The following is a 23,265-nucleotide window of genomic DNA, read 5'->3' as shown; positions in this document are numbered from 1 at the left end:
AGCACATTTTAAGTTCCCTATACTTTAACATCATTTTAGAGCTTTGAAATGAGGTTAACGGGGCTTAAACGTGCCAAAAACGCATCAAGTACCAAGTTTTGGTGCTGCAGGGACCAAAACTGCAATTCTGCCAAACTAGGGGCTTACGGACCGTAAGCCATAAGCCATACGGTCCGTAAGGAGTCCCCAGTACAGCAGAACCCACATTTAATGCTGATTGGGTCTTCAAGTTTCGAAAGACCAAATGGCCCTTGCCTCTTCCAACAAATAAGGGGCAACCTCTGACTTACCACAACATTGTGACAAGTGGATGGACAAGATCGTGGCACGAAATCCAAGAAACGATCCTAACGGTTCCACTTTTCCTATAAATACCCCCCCCCCATTTTTATCAAAACCCACACAATCTGACCTTAAGGCTCTAAGTTGGAACCATTGTTTCAAACCTGAGCCATTTTGATCTAGATTAGCATTCGGGGACCCTCCGTAAGTATTCTTTCGTTCTTTTATTCGCTTTTCGAGTCCGAAAGTCAACGTTTTGTTGACTTTCTGCATTGACCAGTTTATGGTCGATGCGAAGTTCATTAGAACTTCATAACGTGAGCGTGATCACGATGGTTATAGTCCGTAGTGACTATACATACTGATCACCACGTTATCTAGGCTCAGTGACGAGTCGTAGTTTCGGCCAAAATGCGCATTCTTGCGTATTTTGTAACCAAACTACTCGTGAGCATCAAAGCCGTTCGTTTTGATGCCAAACCTGTTTTCTAAACTTAGTTAAGCATGTTCTAACATGCTTAGCTCGTCACTTTTAGTATAGTGCGTATATAGGGTCGTAAGGTAAGCGATCTAAACCATCGCTTATACTTTCGAACCCGACCCATTTGGTAGATCATTAGGATCCGACCAAACACATTAGGTGACCATAGCTATAACCTTCTGAGGTTATACCTTGTGGTCACGATGTTAGGCGTTCCAGACGCGTTCTACGCGAACGACGCGTAAGGTAGCATAAGCTACCTAAACGGGTCGTGATGGGTCGCAAGCACTTAGGTAAGGTTTCATTTTAGTATGTAGGCTTTGTTAAACCATATTACACGAGTCTCTATACTCGTTTGGTTTACGAACCCGCATACTATCCGATCCTTCCGAATTGGTCCGGTATATTGACATAGCTACCTTTTAGGTGCCGTTTGATATTCCGTGATCTCTAGCATTATTTGGTTATTATACAAGAACTACAAAGCAATCTCAGGTGAGTACATAGAACCCCATCTTTTACTGTTTTCCAAACTGTTTTGGGGTGAAACACATGTGCCTATCTGTTACTTTCATGCTTTCCATGTTTTCACGTCATATGCCTGCTATGTTGTTAGTACATTATAGTACACGATTTCATTACATTTCATGCTATGTATGCCCATTGTGTGCGTACTTAGTACATTGATTTACATTACATTTCTGTTGCATATGTTTACTCAGCATATGGACACATTGATTTACATGAACATTTCTGTTGCATATGTTTACTCAGCATATGGACACATTGATTTACATGAACATTTCTGTTGCATATGTTTACTCAGCATATGGACACATTGATTCACATGAATATTTCTGCTGCATATGTTTACTCAGCATATGGGCACATTGATTTACATGAACATTTCTGCTTCGTATGTTTACTTAGCATACTTATTACAATTGTTTACATCACATGCCTTCATTTTGTTATGACATTTGGTTTGTTTAACATGGGATAATACATTCATTAACATTAGCTACGCCGTTCGTTAGTAGGTAGTGGTACCATAGGAATTGACAACTCCCGTTTCTGAAATCCTGGGTTTGATAGGATTGGAAGGAATGACCGAATTCGATATACATAACTTAGATAAACCTTTAATTTGTTTGAGGGTTTATCGCCGCAGTCTCAAGGCTTGGATGTATGCATAGTTTACAATACCGCATAAATGTTAATATCAATAGAGCATGCATTTTTCCACAGAACATAACGTTGATTTAAACCACGTTTTACTTCAACGACTTGTTTTGTGCATTTTACATATGGTTTAAGTTGATACATTTCGCTTACCATACCTGATACATTTTGGGATACACATTACATGATTTACATTGAACATAAACACGTTGACATTGACATACACATTTGGTGGTTTACATTGAACATAAACATTTGACATGGTTTACACAATAACACTTGACATTTGGTTTATACATGAACAATTTACATGGTGGATTGGTTTGGGTAAATGGTTGGAGTAACGTGTCGTATGTAATATGATACAAACATGGTGGATACGCCGCTGGTACTTCCTATATATAAATGCTTGTATAGTATTACATATCATAGCGTTATCTAAGTCATTTCAGTTTAGACACATTACATTTTACACAAATAACATATTCTTCGCAAGACATTATTTTCACAAACAACTTATCTTATTCAACTCATTTTACTTGGTTACTCGTTTAACCTTGCACTTATCTATACATATCATCTGATGTTATCGTTTTTCAAATGGTTTACAAAGCAAGATAAATTACAAGGTTCATGACTGACTGTTATTAAACATTCTTTAAACTCAAGTCATGAATCCCATTTTCACAAAACCTATGTATCTCACAGGCATTTTTATGCTGACGTACCTACTTTCACATGTGTTTTCAGGAGCTGTTCCATAGGATGTTGATCACGATACTAGGGCGGACCTATGCCTTAGAGACTAAAACTGAAGATAGACTTAGTTAACTATGTTATAAACTCTTTGTTTTCCGGTTTAAGACAATGTACTACCCTTGTTTAATAAATAAAATATAACTTTAATTTCCATGGTTGTATAACAATTAATTCTGTCCACAACACTCCCCGACGTTTTCCGCCGCGGTTGCATGTTATACACGGTCGGGGTGTGACAGAAGAGTTGGTATCAGAGCCATTGGTTATAGGGAATTAGGTTATAAGTAATGCTTTGACCTAGACTATAACTTTCTAGGACCATAACACAAGTTATCTTGTGTTTAGAGTTTAAAACATGCACATCACCTATCCTTAGGTGATAACCACAACGGGAACTTCGGTTCCAAATCCGCTTTGAAAATTAATCATCTGTTCTAGGATGATTGATTGCTAGGTTTTGAACCCTCTGTTATAAGGTTTTAAACCCTCTGTTATATGGTTTTGAACCCTTTGGATTCTCAAAAATCTCGTCAAAGTTTTGGGTTAATAGTGTGAACACGTGCGAACTGGAAGAGTGAATGCTTGTACCCTGGGTTTTCTGTCTAAGGCTAGAGTGTTCGTACAAATCCACATAATCGGACAAGTCACTCTTACCTGGGGACTCTTGGGGTGAGTGTTCACTTATAGGCGAGCATGTCTACGCGATACACTAATTCTGACCCATTTACTTTGACTAGACATTTCATGTCGCTTATTTTCTTTGCGATGCATAACCGCCATCTTTGCTTTTGTTGATTTTGCTTCATCTCATTCTCTTCATCCAATCATCTCACTCGTTTCATTTCATGTTTTTCTCTTCTAGAATGCCTCCTCGACGCGACAACCAGATAGCTACTGCCAAGCTGGCGGAGATTATTGCGCAGCAGATGGCTGCTCAATTCCCAAATCTCTTTGCTCAATGGAACCAGGCCAACAACAACAACAATGGTACATGCAAATACAAGGATTTTAACTCGGCTAAGCCACTCAAGTTCAGTGGTTCTGAAGGAGCAACTGGGCTTCTTCAGTGGTTCGAGAGCATCGAGAACACTTTTCGCCACGTGCAGTGTCCGGATAAACGCAAGGTCGAGTTTTCTTCAAGCGTGTTTCAGAAGAGGGCTCTTACATGGTGGAATGGGGTTATGAGAGATCAAGGTGCAGAAGTTGCTCTAGCTCAGACATGGGCTGAACTGAGAGCTCTTATGATGAGGGAGTTTTGTCCTCGTCATGAACAACGAGCGTTGGAGAAATAATTTGATGTTTTGAAGCAAGATAGTGGCGAGCACAGGGCTTATACTGATAGGTTTGAGGAGTTGAGTCTGCTTTGCCCGACTATGGTTACCCCACTCGATAAGGCCATCGAAAGGTACATCGACGACCTACCTGACTCAGTACAAGACATCCTCACTGGTAGCAACCCTACCACACTCCGTCAGGCAATCAAGTTATCAGCGACACTGACTGAGTCGCAGATTCGAAAGAATAAGCTACACAGGAAGGGCGACAAGGGCAAGAAACAGTCGGCTGACAAGGAAGATAGCAAGAAAGGTAAAAACAAGAAGGGAAAGGATTCTGGTTCCTCAAGGGGATCAAGGAAGCGTAAGGCTTCCCAAAACTATGCTGCCACTGCCCAAGCTAACCAGGCAGATCCCAACCAGCCTCCAGCAAAGAAGCCCTATTCAGGAAGTGCACCTTTGTGCAATCAATGCAACAGTCACCATCAGCCGCAATATCAGTGCCGTTTCTGTACTAACTGTGGGAAGTCGGGTCATCTTGCCGATGTTTGTCGATTTGCTCAGAATCGCGCAGTTCAGAACCCTGCTCAACAAGTTGCTCAGCAACAGGGTCAGGCTGCACGACCAAACTACCCACCAGGTGCTTGTTATAACTGTGGGGATCTGACCCACTACAAAAATCGGTGTCCCAGGCTAGCCAACCAGAACCAGAATGCAAACCAGAATCAGGCACAGGCTCGAGGTCGAGTCTTCAACATGAATGCATAAGAAGCACAAGCAGACAACGAGGTGGTGAACGGTACGTTCTTTATTAATAATCAGCCAGCATCTGTTCTTTTTGATTCGGGTGCCGACAAGAGTTTCGTGTCATTGTCTTTTGAGACAATGCTTCGCGTGTCTAGAACGAAACTAGGTAAACCTTTGACAGTAGAGGTTGCCAGTGGTGAACCCATTATTCTTGATTCTGTTCTCCGTAACTGCCAGTTGAACCTTAACGACCATATTTTTCCTATTGACCTCACGCCAATGCAACTTGGAAGCTTCGACGTTATTGTGGGAATGGATTGGTTATCTAAGCATCGTGCAGAGATAGTTTGTTCTGAGAAGATTGTTCGTGTGCCGCTGTCGACAGGCGAGATCCTACAGGTTCGTGGTGAGAAGCCTGCCGGTGGTCTCAGACTTATGTCTTGTTTTAAAGCACGGAAGTATCTTCGAAAGAACTATGTGGCTTTCTTAGCACATGTTACAGCAGATAAAGGCAAGGGTAAGACTATTTCAGATATTCCTGTCGTTCGGGATTATTCTGAAGTTTTCCCTGAAGAGTTACCTGGTCTACCTCCAGCACGCCAAGTCGAGTTCCGTATTGATCTCGTACCTGGTGCAAATCCCATTGCCAGAGCCCCATACCGTCTTGCACCGTCAGAGATGCAAGAATTATCTAAACAGCTTCAGGAGCTCTCCGACAAAGGTTTTATCCGTCCTAGCTTTTCACCTTGGGGTGCTCTCGTTCTCTTTGTAAAGAAGAAGGATGGATCTTTTAGGATGTGTATCGATTATCGTGAGCTTAACAAGCTTACCATCAAGAATCGATATCCCCTACCTCGCATTGATGATCTCTTTGATCAATTGCAAGGTGCTTCATACTTTTCGAAGATTGATCTACGATCTGGATATCATCAGCTTCGTGTGCATGAAGAAGATATTCCCAAGACAGCGTTCCGTACTCGTTATGGACATTATGAGTTCACAGTCATGCCATTCGGTTTGACTAATGCTCCTGCTGTTTTCATGGACTTGATGAATAGGGTCTGCAAACCTTATTTGGATAAGTTCATCATCGTTTTCATTGATGACATTTTGATATATTCTAAGACGCGAGCTGATCATGAACAACATCTTCGTCTTACTTTGGAACTCCTAAAGAAAGAGCAACTTTTCGCCAAATTCTCCAAGTGTGAATTTTGGCTTAAAGAGGTTCAATTCTTAGGACATATTGTCAACGAACAAGGTATTCATGTAGATCCCTCCAAGATCAGTGCGATTAAGGATTGGGATACGCCTACTACCCCTACTGAGGTTCGTTCTTTTCTTGGTCTAGCGGGTTACTATCGCCGCTTCATTGAGAACTTCTCAAAGATTGCAGTTCCTCTAACTGCTCTAACTCAGAAGAACAAGCCCTTTGATTGGGGATTCAAGCAAGAGGAAGCTTTTCAACACTTGAAGCAGAAACTTTGTGATGCGCCTGTCCTAACTTTGCCCGAGGGTAATGATGATTTCGTCGTTTATTGCGATGCATCTAAATTGGGTCTTGGCTGCGTCCTGATGCAAAGGAACAAAGTCATAGCATACGCATCGAGACAGTTGAAGATTCATGAGAAGAACTACACCACTCATGATCTGTGGTTTTCACGGACCACAAAAGTCTTCAACACATATTCAATCAGAAAGAACTCAACATGAGGCAAAGACGTTGGGTTGAACTTCTAAACGACTACAACTGCGAGATTCGCTACCATCCTGGTAAGGCGAATGTTGTAGCCGATGCATTGAGTCGCAAGGAACGTACTAAGCTTCATTGTGTTCGTGTCCAATCTGTTATTCAAACCGATATCCAAGCCCGTATATCTCAGGCTCAACAAGCTTGTGCTTCACAAGGTTTGATGGATAAGGAATTTCCTTATCACATAACTCCTGCTCTAGAACTGAAGGACAATGGATCGTATTACTTCATGGACCGTTTGTGGGTCCCGAGCCAAGATAATCTTCGTACCTTGCTTATGGATGAAGCCCATAAGTCTTGTTATTCTATTCATCCTGGCTCAGATAAGATGTATAAGGATCTTCGTATTCAGTATTGGTGGCCTGGTATGAAGAAAGACATTGCCTTATACGTATCCAAATGCCTTACTTGTCTTAAGGTTAAGGCTGAACATCAGCGTCCTTCCGGACTATTGGAGCAACCAGAGATCCCAGTTTGGAAATGGGAAAACATTACTATGGATCTCATTACTAAACTCCCGCGCACAAAGAAAGGTCACGATGCTATCTGGGTAGTCGTTGATCGTCTTACCAAGTCAGCGCATTTCTTGCCATTCCGTGAGGATTTTTCGGCTGACAAACTTGCTTAAATATATGTGGATGAAATTGTAGCTAGACATGGTGTTCCTTTGAACATCATTTCTGACAGAGATGCTCGTTTCACTTCTCATTTTTGGAGAACCATGCAATCTGCCATGGGGTCCCAACTTAATCTGAGCACAGCTTATCATCCGCAAACGGATGGTCAATCTGAAAGAACAATCCAGACACTGGAGGATATGCTTAAAGCTTGTGTGATCGTTTTTGGTGGTAGTTGGATTCACATCTTCCATTGATTGAGTTCTCCTACAACAACAGTTATCACTCCAGCATCAACATGGCTCCTTTCGAGGCTCTCTATGGTCGAAAATGTCATTCACCAGTCTGCTGGAATGAGATCGGCGAGGCTCAACTTACTAGACCTGCCCTCATTTTAGAGACAACAGATAAGGTTAAGAAAGTACGTGATAACCTTCAGACAGCTAGAAGCCGTCAGAAGAGTTACGCGGACCTAAAATGCAAACCCTTGGATTTTCAAGTCGGTGATCGTGTATTACTTAAGGTCTCACCTTGGAAAGGTGTGATCAGATTTGGAAAGAAAGGAAAACTTGCACCTAGATACGTTGGACCATTCAAGATCATCGAAAGAATCGGTAAGGTAGCCTACAGACTTGAGTTACCTCCTGAACTTGGAAATGTTCATCCAACTTTTCACGTGTCCAAACTCAAGAGGTGTTTAGCTGATGAGAACCTCCACATACCGCTTGACGAGATTCGTGTTGATAAAACACTGAAATTTGTTGAGAAACCAGTAGAAATCATGGAACGTGAAGTCAAGTGGCTTAAGCGCAGGCGCATTCCTTTGGTCAAGGTTCGTTGGGAATCTAAACGTGGACCCGAGTTTACTTGGGAACGTGAAGATCAAATGAAGGCGAAATATCCGCATCTTTTTCCACGAGTTTCCTCTAAATAAATTTCGGGACGAAATTTCCACAAGTAGGGGAGACTGTAACATTTGTGCTTGTAATCATTGTGAGCAGTTCAGTTATCAATAAAACAATGTTATTTGATCCCAATGTTTGTTTGGTAGTGTTTTACATTTTTCATGTTTTGACTTTTGTTCAATTTCAAACTCTACATCGCTTTCTGGAGAGTTATACGCGAACTGGTGCGTAAACGTACTCAGTTTAATGCGACAAATACTCTGGAACATCAACATATACTCAACATACCTTAAATAACCTTTACATAACTTAGAAATAAGTTTTGAAGGCTTTGGTATGGCAAAAACAAGTTAATTCGCTTACAGGGACTAAACTTGACAAACTGCGAAAGTATGCCAATTCGAACTGTAACGAACATTCCGGAACATGTCCATAAGTTAAACATACCATAAATATCCTTTACATAGCTTAGAAATAGGCTTTGAGGGGTTTGGTATGCTAAAACAAACTTTTGGATCATTCAGGGGCTAAAAGTGTCAAAAAGTGCACAAGTTTGCACTTTTGCGCATAACTTACGTTCTGAATACATCCGGACATCCAAAAATTTATGTAAGCATCCTTATAATATGCCTTAGTGTATGGCATGAGAAAAATCCATTCGTCGCGCAATTTGGATCGTCTTTCGCGCTTATGTGCATTCCGTCGTAATTAACCGAACATCGCGACCGAACGGCCAAACGAACCGACATCCGACATATTTTTGAGCACATTTTAAGTTCCCTATACTTTAACATCATTTTAGAGCTTTGAAATGAGGTTAACGGGGCTTAAACGTGCCAAAAAGCATCAAATACCAAGTTTTGGTGCTGTAGGGACCAAAACTGCAATTCTGCCAAACTAGGGGCTTACGGACCGTAAGCCATAAGCCATACGATCCATAAGGAGTCCCCAGTACAGCAGAACCCACAATTAATGCTGATTGGCTCTTCAAGTTTCGAAAGACCAAATGGCCCTTGCCTCTTCCAGCAAATAAGGGGCAACCTCTGACTTACCACAACATTGTGACAAGTGGACGGACAAGATCGTGGCACGAAATCCAAGAAACGATCCTAACGGTTCCACTTTTCCTATAAATACCCCCCCCCCCCCCCATTTTGCTCAAAACCCACACAATCTGATCTTAAGGCTCTAAGTTGGAACCATTGTTTCATACCTGAGCCATTTTGATCTAGATTAGCATTCGGGGACCCTCCGTAAGTATTCTTTCGTTCTTTTATTCGCTTTTCGAGTCCGAAAGTCAACGTTTTGTTGACTTTCTGCATTGACCAGTTTATGGTCGATGCGAAGTTCATTAGAACTTCATAACGTGAGCGTGATCACGATGGTTATAGTCTGTAGTGACTATACCTACTGATCACCACGTTATCTAGGCTCAGTGACGAGTCGTAGTTTCGGCCAAAATGCGCATTCTTGCGTATTTTGTAACCAAACTACTCGTGAGCATCAAAGCCGTTTGTTTTGATGCCAAACCTGTTTTCTAAACTTAGTTAAACATGTTCTAACATGCTTAGCTCGTCACTTTTAGTATAGTGCGTATATAGGGTCGTAAGGTAAGCGATCTAAACCATCGCTTATACTTTCGAACCCGACCCATTTGGTCGATCATTAGGATCCGACCAAACACATTAGGTGACCATAGCTATAACCTTCTGAGGTTATACCTTGTGGTCACGATGTTAGGCGTTCCAGACGCGTTCTACGCGAAGGACGCGTAAGGTAGCATAAGCTACCTAAACGGGTCGTGATGGGTCGCAAGCACTTAGGTTAGGTTTCATTTTAGTATGTAGGCTTTGTTAAACCATATTACACGAGTCTCTATACTCGTTTGGTTTACGAACCCGCATACTATCCGATCCTTCCGAATTGGTCCGGTATATTGACATAGCTACCTTTTAGGTGCCGTTTGATATTCCGTGATCTCTAGCATTATTTGGTTATTATACAAGAACTACAAAGCAATCTCAGGTGAGTACATAGAACCCCATCTTTTACTGTTTTCCAAACTGTTTTGGGGTGAAACACATGTGCCTATCTGTTACTTTCATGCTTTCCATGTTTTCACGTCATATGCCTGCTATGTTGTTAGTACATTATAGTACACGATTTCATTACATTTCATGCTATGTATGCCCATTGTGTGCGTACTTAGTACATTGATTTACATTACATTTCTGTTGCATATATTTACTCAGCATATGGACACGTTGATTTACATGAACATTTCTGTTGCATATGTTTACTCAGCATATGGACACATTGATTTACATGAACATTTCTGTTGCATATGTTTACTCAGCATATGGACACATTGATTTACATGAACATTTCTGCTGCATATGTTTACTCAGCATATGGGCACATTGATTTACATGAACATTTCTGCTTCGTATGTTTACTTAGCATACTTAGTACAATTGTTTACATCACATGCCTTCATTTTCTTATGACATTTGGTTTGTTTAACATGGGACAATACATTCATTAACATTAGCTATGCCGTTCGTTAGTAGGTAGTGGTACCATAGGAATTGACAACTCCCGTTTCTGAAATCCTGGGTTTGATAGGATTGGAAGGAATGACCGAATTCGATATACATAACTTAGATAAACCTTTAATTTGTTTGAGGGTTTATCGCCGCAGTCTCAAGGCTTGGATGTATGCATAGTTTACAATACCGCATAAATGTTAATATCAATAGAGCATGCATTTTTCCACAGAACATAACGTTGATTTAAACCACGTTTTACTTCAACGACTTGTTTTGTGCATTTTACATATGGTTTAAGTTGATACATTTCGCTTACCATACATGATACATTTTGGGATACACATTACATGATTTACATTGAACATAAACACGTTGACATTGACATACACATTTGGTGGTTTACATTGAACATAAACATTTGACATGGTTTACACAATAACACTTGACATTTGGTTTATACATGAACAATTTACATGGTGGATTGGTTTGGGTAAATGGTTGGAGTAACGTGCCGTATGTAATATGATACAAACATGGTGGATACGCCGCTGGTACTTCCTATATATAAATGCTTGTATAGTATTACATATCGTAGCGTTATCTAAGTCATTTCAGTTTAGACACATTACATTTTACACAAATAACATATTCTTCGCAAGACATTATTTTCACAAACAACTTATCTTATTCAACTCATTTTACTTGGTTACTCGTTTAACCTTGCACTTATCTATACATATCATCTGATGTTATCGTTTTTCAAATGGTTTACAAAGCAAGACAAATTACAAGGTTCATGACTGACTATTATTAAACATTCTTTAAACTCAAGTCATGAATCCCATTTTCACAAAACCTATGTATCTCACAGGCATTTTTATGCTGACGTACCTACTTTCACATGTGTTTTCAGGAGCTGTTCCATAGGATGTTGATCACGATACTAGGGCGGACCTGTGCCTTAGAGACTAAAACTGAAGATAGACTTAGTTAACTATGTTATAAACTCTTTGTTTTCCGGTTTAAGACAATGTACTACCCTTGTTTAATAAGTAAAATATAACTTTAATTTCCATGGTTGTATAACAATTAATTCTGTCCACAACACTCCCCGACATTTTCCGCTACGGTTGCATGTTATACACGGTCGGGGTGTGACAGTAGTTTCGGCCAAAATGCGCATTCTTGTGTATTTTGTAACCAAAATACTCATAGGTATCAAAACCGTTTGTTTTGATACCAAACCTGTTTTCTAAACTTAGTTAAGCATGTTCTAACATGCTTAGCTCGTCACTTTTAGTATAGTGCTTATATAGGGGCGTAAGGTAGGCGATCTAAACAATCGCTTATACTTTCGAACCCGACCCATTTGGTCGATCTTTAGGATTCGACCAAACACATTAGGTGACCATAGTTGTATAGGGAATAACCTTCCGAGGCTATACCTTATGGTCACATCGTTTAAGTAGTTGTATGATAGGTAGTTTATATGCCTTAGGTAAATTACCAAAATGCCCTTTTTACGCCAAATTAAGCATATGTGACATAACTTTTGACATCTAAACTGATTTGGTAACAATATTAGACATGTTAAGGCATATTTTACTTATCATAGGACTAGTTAGGCGTTCCGAACGCGTTTTACACGAACGACACGTTAAAGTAGCATAAGCTACCTAAACGGGTCATAATGGGTCGTAAGCACTTAGGTTAGGTTTCATTTTAGTATGTGGGCTTTGTTAAACCATATTACATGAGTTCCCATATTCGTTTGGTTTACGAACCCTCATTCTATCCAACCCTCCGATTTAGGTCCGGTATATTAACACAGTTTCCTATATTAGGTGTCGTTTGATATCCGTGATCTCTAGCATTGTTTGGTTGTTACTCAAGGATTTCTAAGCAATCTCAAGTGAGTACATATACCCCTCTTTTACTGTTTTCAAACTGTTTTGGGGTGAAACACATGTGCCTACGTGTTACCTTCGTGCCTTTCATGCTTTCACATCATATTCTTATTATGTTCATTAGTACATTATAGTACACGATTTCATTACATTTAATGCTATATATGTCCGTTGTGTGCATACTTAGTACATCTATTTACATGACTTTTCTACTTTGTATGTTAACTTAGCATACTTAGCACATTGTTTTCATATAACATGATTACATTTGTTATGACATTTGGTTTGCACAAACGGGACTTATATACGTTCATTAACATTAGCTACGCCGCTCGGAAGTAAGTAGTGGTAACTTAGGACTTGACAAATCCCATTCCTGACATCCCGGGTTTGTTTGGATGTAAGGAATGACTGAATCCGAAAACATTTCTTTTGATAACCTTGACTTAGGGTTATCCGACTGTCTCAAGGCTTGAATGTATGCGTTAACTTACCACATAAATATTTGTATCAATGTAACATGCATTTACCTTGCAAAACATAACTTTTTGATATATTCAAAATACTTCGTTTTGTACATTTCTACATTTGTATTATGTAATAATACTTTACTTACAATACATAACATTTGTTACACATTACTTGACTACATTTGGACTTTTTAAACATTTGACTTGGCTTATACAAGGACTTTTTGACAATTGGCTTAAACATGGACTTTATACATTGGTGGTTTGTTTAAGTGATTTAAGTAACGAGACATGTGTAATATGATACAAGCATGGTGGATACGCCGCTGGTACTTCCTATATATAAGTGTTTGTATGGTATTACATATCGTAGCGTTATTTGAATCATTTCAATTTAGACATATAACATGTTATACAAATAACATATCTTCCACAAGACATTGCTTTACAAACAACTTCTTTTATACAACTCGTTTTACTTGGTTATTTATTTAACCATGTATTATTCTTTCATGTACACATATCATCTGAGCTTATCGCTTTTCCAATGATTTACAAAACAAAACAATTTACAAGGTTCATGACTGAATTTTATTAAAGATTTCTAAATCTTAAGTCATGAATCCTACTTTCGCAAAACCTATGTATCTCACAGGCATTTTTATGCTGACGTACCTATTTTCACATGTGTTTTCTGGAGCTTTTGCGTAGGATGATGATCATGACACTAGGGCGGACCTGTGCCTTAGAGACATAAAATGAAGATAGACTTAGTTTAACTATGTTTTGTACTCTTGGTTTTTATGTTTAAGACAATGTTACTCTATTGTTGATAAATAAAACGTAACTTTGTATGCCATGGTTGTGAAACAATTAATTCTGTTACAACACTCCCTGACGTTTCCACCACGTTTGATTGCTCCACGTGGTCGGGTGTGACAACGGTAAGCTTATTAAGTTCACGGTAGTCGATACACATACAAAACAAACCATCCTTCTTGACCAATAAAACGGGAGTACCCCACGGGGAGGTACTTAGACGAATAAAACCCTTATCGAGTAATTCCTGCAGTTGACTAGATAATTCTTGCATCTCAGAAGGTGCAAGACGATAGGGAGCCCTTGCGACAGGAGTCGCACCAGGTACGAGATCAATACGAAAGTCAACGGATCTGGGAGGAGGAAGACCCGGAAGATCTTCAGGAAAGACATCAGTGAAATCACACACCACTGGAACGTTGCTTATGTTCTTCCCCTTGCCTTTTTGTTCCACCACGTGGGCCAGGAAGGCAGGGTTCTGTTTACGTAAGCTTCTGCTCGCTTGTGTGCATGACATCAATATCAGTCCCTTTGAAGGTCGGTCTCCATAGACGATCAATGTATCACCAGAGGGAAGAGGAAGACGAACAAGTTTCTCGTGACAAACAATCTCGGCATGGTTCTTACGCAACCAATCCATACCGATAATAACATCAAAGCTACCCAATCTCATGGGTATAAGATCAATAGAGAAGACGTGATCGTTAAGAATCAAGGAACACTCACGCACAATAGAATTCACAAGAATCGACTTACCATTAGCGACCTCAACAGAGCACGACTCAGGTAACTTGGAGCATGTACAGTTTATCAATGACTCAAATTCCACGGACACAAAGCTTTTATCGGCACCAGTATCAAATAGAATCAAAGTATAAAGGTTATTAACAAGGAACATAACATTGACAACATCATTGTCATTACGAGCCTGATTTGCATTGAGATTGAACGCTCGTCCACGAGCAGCTGGCTGCTGGTCATGGTTCAGCTGAGGACACTGGTTACGGAGGTGGGTAGTATCTCCACACTTGTAGCATGCACGAACAACATTGACTGGCCTTGGATTCTGCAGAGGAGCTGGAGGTGCTGGTAAAGCTGCCTGGGCTGGGGCTTGTTGAGCTTGTGGGGCCGGGTTAGCTTGGCGACAGTAAGGAGTCGTGTGACCATAGCGATTACAGTTGGTGCACAGACGACATGCAGAAGTAGCAGGATGATGGTAGTTGCAAGTGGCACACTTGGGAGGAGACCCAGTGTATTGCTTCTTAGCCTCGGGAGCAGCAGGGTTAGCAGCAGCAGGAGGAGGAGCAGGTTTTGCAGCAGGGTTTTGTAGCATGAGCAATAACATTACATCCAGAACCCTGAGCTTTCCTTTTCTTGTTCTTGCTGCCGCCTGACTGCTGGGTAACTTGATTCGCAGACTTGGAGGGAGCAGAAGTAGCAAACTGCTTATCACGCACACAGTTGTTGTTCAGACTTGCTGCCAGACGATAGACTTCCTCAATAGTTTCCAGTTGAGCTGCTTCAATAGAATCACGCATAGCAGGAGGTAGACCATTGATGTACTTGGTTATCATTCGCTTAGGAGTCGAAACTAAGTGAGGAACGATAAGACTCAGCTGCTTGAAACGGGTAGTATAAGCCAGGTTATCATCACCAACTTGCTTCAGATGCCAAAACTCTTCTTCTAGCTTCAGTTGTTCATGAGGAGGGCAGAACTCAAGCATCATTAGTTCTCGCACCTTAGGCCATGGGAGAGCATAGGCCTCTTCGTTTGAGCGGATGTTTATCTCATTCGACCACCACTCCAACGCTCTGCCTTGAAACATTCCAGTAGCACTCCTAGTCTTTAGATGATCTGGGCATTCCCTGTTAATGAAGGTAACCTCGATGCTGTCGAACCACTCGAGCATATCAGTCACCCCATCACTGCCCGTGAAAGACATAGGGTTGCAAGAGATGAAATGCTTATAGTTGAACTTAGTAGGCTTTTGCTTCTCAGCCTTTGAGTCCACAGAGGATGGAGGAGTGTTTGATCCTTGGAGCTCAAAGACGATCTTTGGCACGACTCGGGCAATCTGGTCGGCCATGAATGACATCATCTTTTTCTGAGACTTCTCTCTGGATTTCCTGAGAGTGTCGGATAGCTTTCGAGAAGACATCCTAAAGATCCAATAAGAGGATCGTATAAGTCTAAATTCACGAAGCCTCACAATATAGATTTACACACGATAGACGAAAACTTAACATGATTCACAAGATCAAGATTCAAGTTTCACATAGATTTCAATACCACAAAACCCACGACCTTCGCATGGCACGTTGTACGAAGCTTGGCAACATGTCAGAAACGCTTATATATAGGAAGTACCAGTGGCGTATCCACCACGCTTCGGGCACATCACTTCCACCTCGTACTCGGTGTCATGTTACGTGTAGTAGAACACACTTATCATCATCCATCATAGATTCGCATAGTTTACAATAGATCCAAACAGATTCACGTAGATTTCAAATAGATTCCAACAGATTCAATAGACTCCCATAGATTCAATAGATTCAATAGACTCCCGTAGATTCATATGGATTCAATAGATTCCAATAGATTCACATAGTTTCACATTGATTCGTGCTAACCATTCACAAACAACGAAATCCCGCATGGCACGTGTTACAAAAGTTCGGCAACATGACGAAAGCACTTATATATAGGAAGTACCAACGGTTATATATAGGAAGTACCAACGGCGTATCCACCATGCTTCTATCATGCCACGTCCGTCTCGTCGTCGGTGTCATGCCTCGTTAACCACCTATTTCGATTTCACCACTTCTCATAACATAGATTAACCAGATAGATTCAACCACATAGATTAACAAGGTAGATTCAATCACTCAAATCCGAGCCTACAAAACTACAAATTTCGCTTAGCGCGTGGTACGAAGGTTTGGTAGCTTGCCAGAAACGCTTATATATAGGAAGTACCAGCGGCGTATCCACCACGCTTCGGACATGCCGCTTTCCCCCTCGTCTTTGGCGCTAGGCTACATTTCGTATTTTGTTTCTCCATCACACAGACGTAGCTTACACATAGATTTTACTAGAGTACACGACAGATTTCACTAGAGTACACGATAGATTTCACATAAGTTTCTCATAGAATACATAGATAGACCTTCCATAGCTTTAGAATTCCATATCAGACACTGAATTTCGCATGGCACTTGGTACGAAAGTTGGTAACATGCAAGAAACACTTATATATAGGAAGTACCAACGGCGTATCCACCATGCTTCGAACACGTCACTTTCCCCTCGTATTCCCTGCCATGTTACATCTAGTGTCTTACAATCACTTTATCACATAGATCACACATAGAATAAAGCCTCATAAATTTAGTTCGATCTGAGATTAGAATTTATGTTTTAGATTGCGGACAACGGGCAGTTTGTGTAAAAGCATACCAAATGATCGAAGGATCAAGTTTAAAACCACATGCATAAAATCGAGATAACATAAAAGCAAGATAGGCTCATAAAAAATAGGATTGTTCCAGGTGGAGGAACGACGAACCAAAGTGATTCGAACCCCTTTCGAATTGAGGTAACGTGTCTTGACTTACTCAGACCAATATGTCATCGATGTCAGGCCTACGATATTCGTCCTTTTAGTCATTCCACGTTCCTAATTGATCGGAATTTCGAGACTCTGGCGAGACATGAAAATCAAGGAGTGGGACTAGTTATCAAGATCTGAGTTTCACCTCTAACTTGACAACATCGTACCCTAATAGCGTTGGTACTCATCCGCAGATAAGACCGACTAGAATAATATGGAGATTTTCCATCAAGGTTTGGATGTCACTCCTGACTTGAGGGCAAATCTCGTGCAAAATACAAACACCAATTAACAGCGTTTCCAAAGTATAGAGTGTATATTGTATCAGCCTTAGGAAAGGCATGTGAATTAAAACGGGAAATGTGCTGCTAGAAAGCAGATACGGTAGAATACATAAGTCTTAAACAACAAATAAGAGTCAAGATTCCTAGAACTATAGACAAGGGCAAGTATTCCAACTTATCCTAATTCCCTATAGTTATGGCTCTGATACCAATCTGTCACACCCCAACCGATGGCGGAAACATCGGGGTGCGAGCACTAAGTGTTCAGATTGCTCATGAGAATTCTATAACACTATTGTTTCAATAAAGATTAACTGATTTCATGCAAATGTCTAACAGTGTCATCACAAGCGTCACATTATAAACCCAAATCATAAATTGTTCAAATTGTTCAAAATACTAATTTTAACTAGGCGACGTTTCTAAGCATCTCCTAGCTGAATTCCATGCATTCCAAGCATCCTATCAGCCTGCAACATGTATTAAAATATCAATACAAAAGTATTGGCGAGTATACAAGTTTGATAATAGAATAATAGGTTAAAACAACTCGTATCCATAATGTAAACAATAAAATAGTTTCAGCCGTGCTAGTGTCGTAGTCCACGCAGTGATAGCCCAAGTATCCCGATGCTTTAGTATTTACCCAAGAATCAAGGTAAACTAGAATCCTCCTAACAATACCCCCCGAGAATAATGGGAGAGGTGCATCTCCTATACCGCTACTATTGTTAAGGCGGAACTACACACTCTGGATTAAACATCACATAGCACAAAGAGTCAAGAATCAAGAATCACAAGTTTCATGCTCACATAGGATAGAGTATAAGTTTCAAAGATTCAAGTTTAAGTTTCACAGAATACATGTTACACCCCAAAAGTTTAAAGTAAAAGGGGATCGAGTATACTCATAGTGCTTGCTAAACAGTATAAACTACTATTGGATCAAAGGGAGCTCTTTTAGATTAGCCTGATTAGATTATAATATGATAAGAGTCGGGCAGAGTTAACGAAATTGAATAAAGTGTCAAACCAGTCACTTGATCGAATGGCTGTCCGATCGGATGGCTGTCCGATCGGATGGCTGTCCGATCGGATGGCTGTCCGATCGGATGGCTGTCCGATCGGATGGCTGTCCGATCGGATGGCTGTCCGATCGGATGGCTGTCCGATCGGATGGCTGTCCGATCGGATGGCTGTCCGATCGGATTGCCAGTCGATCGGGTGACTCATGTGTGTGAAGAGACAAATGGCTGCCCGATCGGATGGCCATCCGATCGGGTTGCCACTCGTTCGGGTGAGATTCACCAGTGAGGGAATAGAGTGGCTGTCCGATCAGATGACTGTCTGATCGGGTTGCCACTCCACCCGAGTGTTAAGTGTCTTGGTCTCCTCAATCGGGTGGCCACTCGATCGGACGGCTGTCCGATCGGACCACCACTTGATCAAAGTTTCCAATATTTTGAGATAGTTTCTAAGTATTAAAGTTTCGAGGTAAAAGGGCAAGTGTCCCCTGATAGGGTGGCTGTCCAATTGGATGGCTGTCCGATCGGGTTGCCGCTCGATCGGGCGACCCTTGTTCTTGTTTGACATGTTTATAAAATTTCCAAGTTTCTAGATTAACGGTGACGGCACGACACGTATTGAGACAACGGTAAAACCCCTTAGCACCCAAAGCTCCGATCGGGTGGGAATCACCCCTGTTCGATCAGTAGTTTGTTTCTAATGTGTTTATGTTGGAAACCGTTGCCATGCTCGTCTTTACCGGTAAGAACCCATATCAATACCAACTCTAGACTATTCATCAGATCTACAGTTAGTTTAGACCCGATTTCCACCGAATAAAGTAAAAGTTTGAGAAAAAGATGAAGATACTCAAGTTTTATAGGAAAAAGTCTAGATTTTGCTTAGATTTAGTGTGAAAACGCATGAAACATCTTAGATCTGAGCTAGATCTTGCTTAGAATGACATCACCTGGTAGTTTGTACAAACCTCCATGATGACATCACCCTCAAGAACTCAGATCCAAGAGATTTCACGGTGAAAGGTGTGATTTCAAGTGAGAATCACGTAGAGAATGGTGTGTAGAACAAGAAAGTACAAGAATCTAGCCTAAAACGTACCGAAATCATCAAGCAAATGGAGGAGAAAGGTGTTTGTGCGTCTGAGTCGAGCAGAGCTGTCACATCAGTGAAATGGTGATGTGACAGGTCTATTTATAGTGTGGGAGTGAAGTGTAGGCGGTACATGGTGGATAAGGTGGTGACCCATTCGGGTGGTCATCCGATCGGGTGGCAATCCGATCGGATTGCCACTCTGGTCAATCCCACCTTTCCGCGTTCCCGTTTTTTATTCGTTTAGCGAGCTAGGTTAGGCGTTGCATTGCGTATAGTTTAGGTAAAGTATCTAGATTACATTACAAACTAAAAGTTTCCAAGTGTCATAGATTTCGCCAGTGACAAGGCTCCAGTCTCTCGTTCAACCAAGAATCAAGTTTCACGAGTCTAAGGAGTCAAGCACCAAATAAGTTTCAAAAGTCAAGAATCATAGTTTCTCAAGCATCAAGAATCAAGAGTCCAAGTATCAAGTATGAAGAACCATAAAGAATCTAACTTCCATAGTATCAAGAATCAAGTATCTAGTTTAATTATCAAGAATCAAGTGTCTAGATTAAGCATCAAGAGTCAAGTATCTAGGTTAACTATCAAGAGTCAAGTATCTAGATTATGCATCAAGTCTCATAGTTTAAGTGTCAAGAATCAAACCTCTAGAATAAAGAATCAAGCATCATAGTATCAAGCATCAACATCAATAAGATTCATGCCAAAAGTATCAAAGTATTAACATCACATAACTTCAGGGACTAAAACTGACGATTAATAGAAGTACAGGGACTGATCTTGCCAAGTGTCTAAAGTTTAGGGACGCTGGGCGTTACATAAACTAGCTCCACCATTCGCCCCATTTGTTGGGGCTCTGGTAAGGCGATCCCGTGTAAGAAGCGGAACCAGTAAAAATCTCTATCGGGTGCGCAGGCGACCCCAAAGGTGTGACAACCGTCAATTTTGCATGCATCCGTACAATTAATTAATTTTAATTATGAGCTTAATGACTGTGCTTGATTACAACTGACACTTTAAACTGCTTACTGATTTAGATTACAAACATACATGTGCATTCTTACATACAGCCACTTCAATTATTTCATACAGACTCTTAGTGACAACCTGATGCACAAAACACAGTTAGTACAGTGAGCGAATAACTCAGACACATGCTGACAATGCCAGCACATAGACAGACACTATTTTTAGGCCAGTATGGGCCAGGGATAAAACACTACACCAGTATGGAGTGTAGGGAAATGAGGACCATAAGACTATGTCACTAGGTGATAGTTTGAGTGCCGGAAAGTGCCTAAAACGCAATTTAATTACAGAATTCCGCATTTTCAGTAACAATCCAGCTTTTAACACACTCATATTATATAGAGTATTGACTAAACGGTCCTGGACACTTTCCTAAGTGTTGGAATTAAATTCGTTACAAAAAGATGCACAAAAGACGCTTTGCGGGTCAATTAAACGCTTTAACGGAACGATGCGAAACCGAACAACCAGACATTACCCGAGACATGAAAATATTGTTAGAAATATTATTTTATTATTTTAAATTAATCATGGTCACAAAAATCCCCATACACCATGAAAACATGACATACACCCACTATACTTGTAAATACCCTTAAGTTTGTAGTAAATACCTACTAATTAACAAAATATTTACACTTTACCCCCCCCCCATATCCGAAAAATCTGCCCAAATTATTAAAGATATTTTGTTTAGATTTTGTGTAAAGTGGATCTTGTTTCTATTGGCCAAAAGTTGGGTATGATTACCCTAGAATTTGAAGGATGCATTTCCAAGGTGATAATCATCATTACTTCAAGCTTGCACCCAAACCCCTCTCTCCTCTCTCTATATTTCGACCCATACCCCCCCCCCCTCTCATCACAACTGATTTTCATCTTCTCATACCTTCACAACTCCATCTCTTTCACTAGTAATCTCCATTCAAAGCTCCAAGATCCTCCATAGAAGTAAGAAGTTGAAGTGCTCTCAAGAAGCTTTGTCCAAGGCCTTTCTCACCATCATTTCTGGTCATCTCATCCTAAGATTACAACCCTAGCCTTGTGCTAGTAGTAAGTCCATTCATACTCTTGTTCCACTTTGATTCTTGTTCGATTATTGAATGTTCTTCACACACAAAAGCTTAAACAGCTTGCTGAGTTGGATTTTCAGCCAACTTCAACAGGCTATAACGGGATCATTTTAAAACGAAAAACGGAATTTCTAAAGCCTAAAATGAGTATTTTGGAATAACTAAACAAATGGCACTGGAATCATAATTTTTCGAGACCGTTTACTATTTTTAAAAGATTATTTTTGGACAGCAGCTCAAGCTGCATTTTTGTTTCAGAAAAAGTATGACATTTTCGTAGTCACAACTTAAGACCTGAATAAAATCAAACCATGAAAATTTTACAGAAGATGGACACCGTTGTCAGGACGACCCTCCAACTGGAATTTCGTCAAACGGACTTACGGTTGATTTTAGTGAATATTTCCGTAAACTGTGATCAGAAGGTAGCAAATCTGATTGCATTCAAGAAAATGAATTTTTATAAAATATGGGTAACGAATTGGACTTTGATATTTTTACACAATAAAATTTGGAACATATGTCATATTCTGTAAAAATTTGGTGATTTTTAGAAAAGGTTAACTATTTTATAAAAATCCTCGAAAACAGCCCTGTTTCGAGTAATAAAGCTGAAATGAAGTATGTAAAGTTTTGTATGTCTATATGTTAGTTTGGTTATTGAAAATGAACTATTGGTTTGATATAAAAGAAAATGATATGCTATTAAAGCATGGACACCTCTATATACAGAGGATACTCTGCCAAAATTTTCCGAAAATCCTAACACTTAGTAAATATTTTCGGGACAAGCGTTACTAGTATATTATAGACTATATTTTTCAAGCATAAAACTCGCCATAATTTTTAAAACGAAATGCGGAATATCGGGGGTTGGTTTTATACAAGAATATGGTTAAATATGTATTCTCTAAAAGGGGACTTAAAAATATAATCCAATATTAACAGACACATGTGAAATATCCCATCCTTGGGAAGGAAATACGATTACACAAGCATGAGAAGTATTATTACTAAAATATTAAAGACACTTTAAAACGTAACTCAAAGGCACTAAATCAATACTAAGACAAGGCACGACCCGTTCGTCTAATAGACGTTAGACCATTGTAGGTAGTCGTGTTTGCTGAGGAGATTTGGGTTACGAGTACCGAAGACGCAATACTGTGAGTTCATGTCCCCCTTTTCTCTTAACCGTTTTTTGTTTTATACTTCGGGGGTGAAATACATGTTACAATTATTACAGACGTTTACAGACTTTTACAGACTTTTACAGACATTTACAGACATTTTTATACATGGTATGATTAGCTAAGGAACTTACTGTTAGATCACGTGAATGGATAGGCTATTATCGTAAGACCATTAATCCTTGTATAAGGACCGAGAGGCATGA

Source organism: Helianthus annuus, chromosome 16 (genome assembly GCF_002127325.2).
Source record: "Helianthus annuus cultivar XRQ/B chromosome 16, HanXRQr2.0-SUNRISE, whole genome shotgun sequence".
Taxonomy (NCBI): Eukaryota; Viridiplantae; Streptophyta; class Magnoliopsida; order Asterales; family Asteraceae; genus Helianthus; species Helianthus annuus.
The sequence above is the reverse complement of the archived record's forward strand: the minus strand, read 5'-3'. Positions refer to the sequence as shown.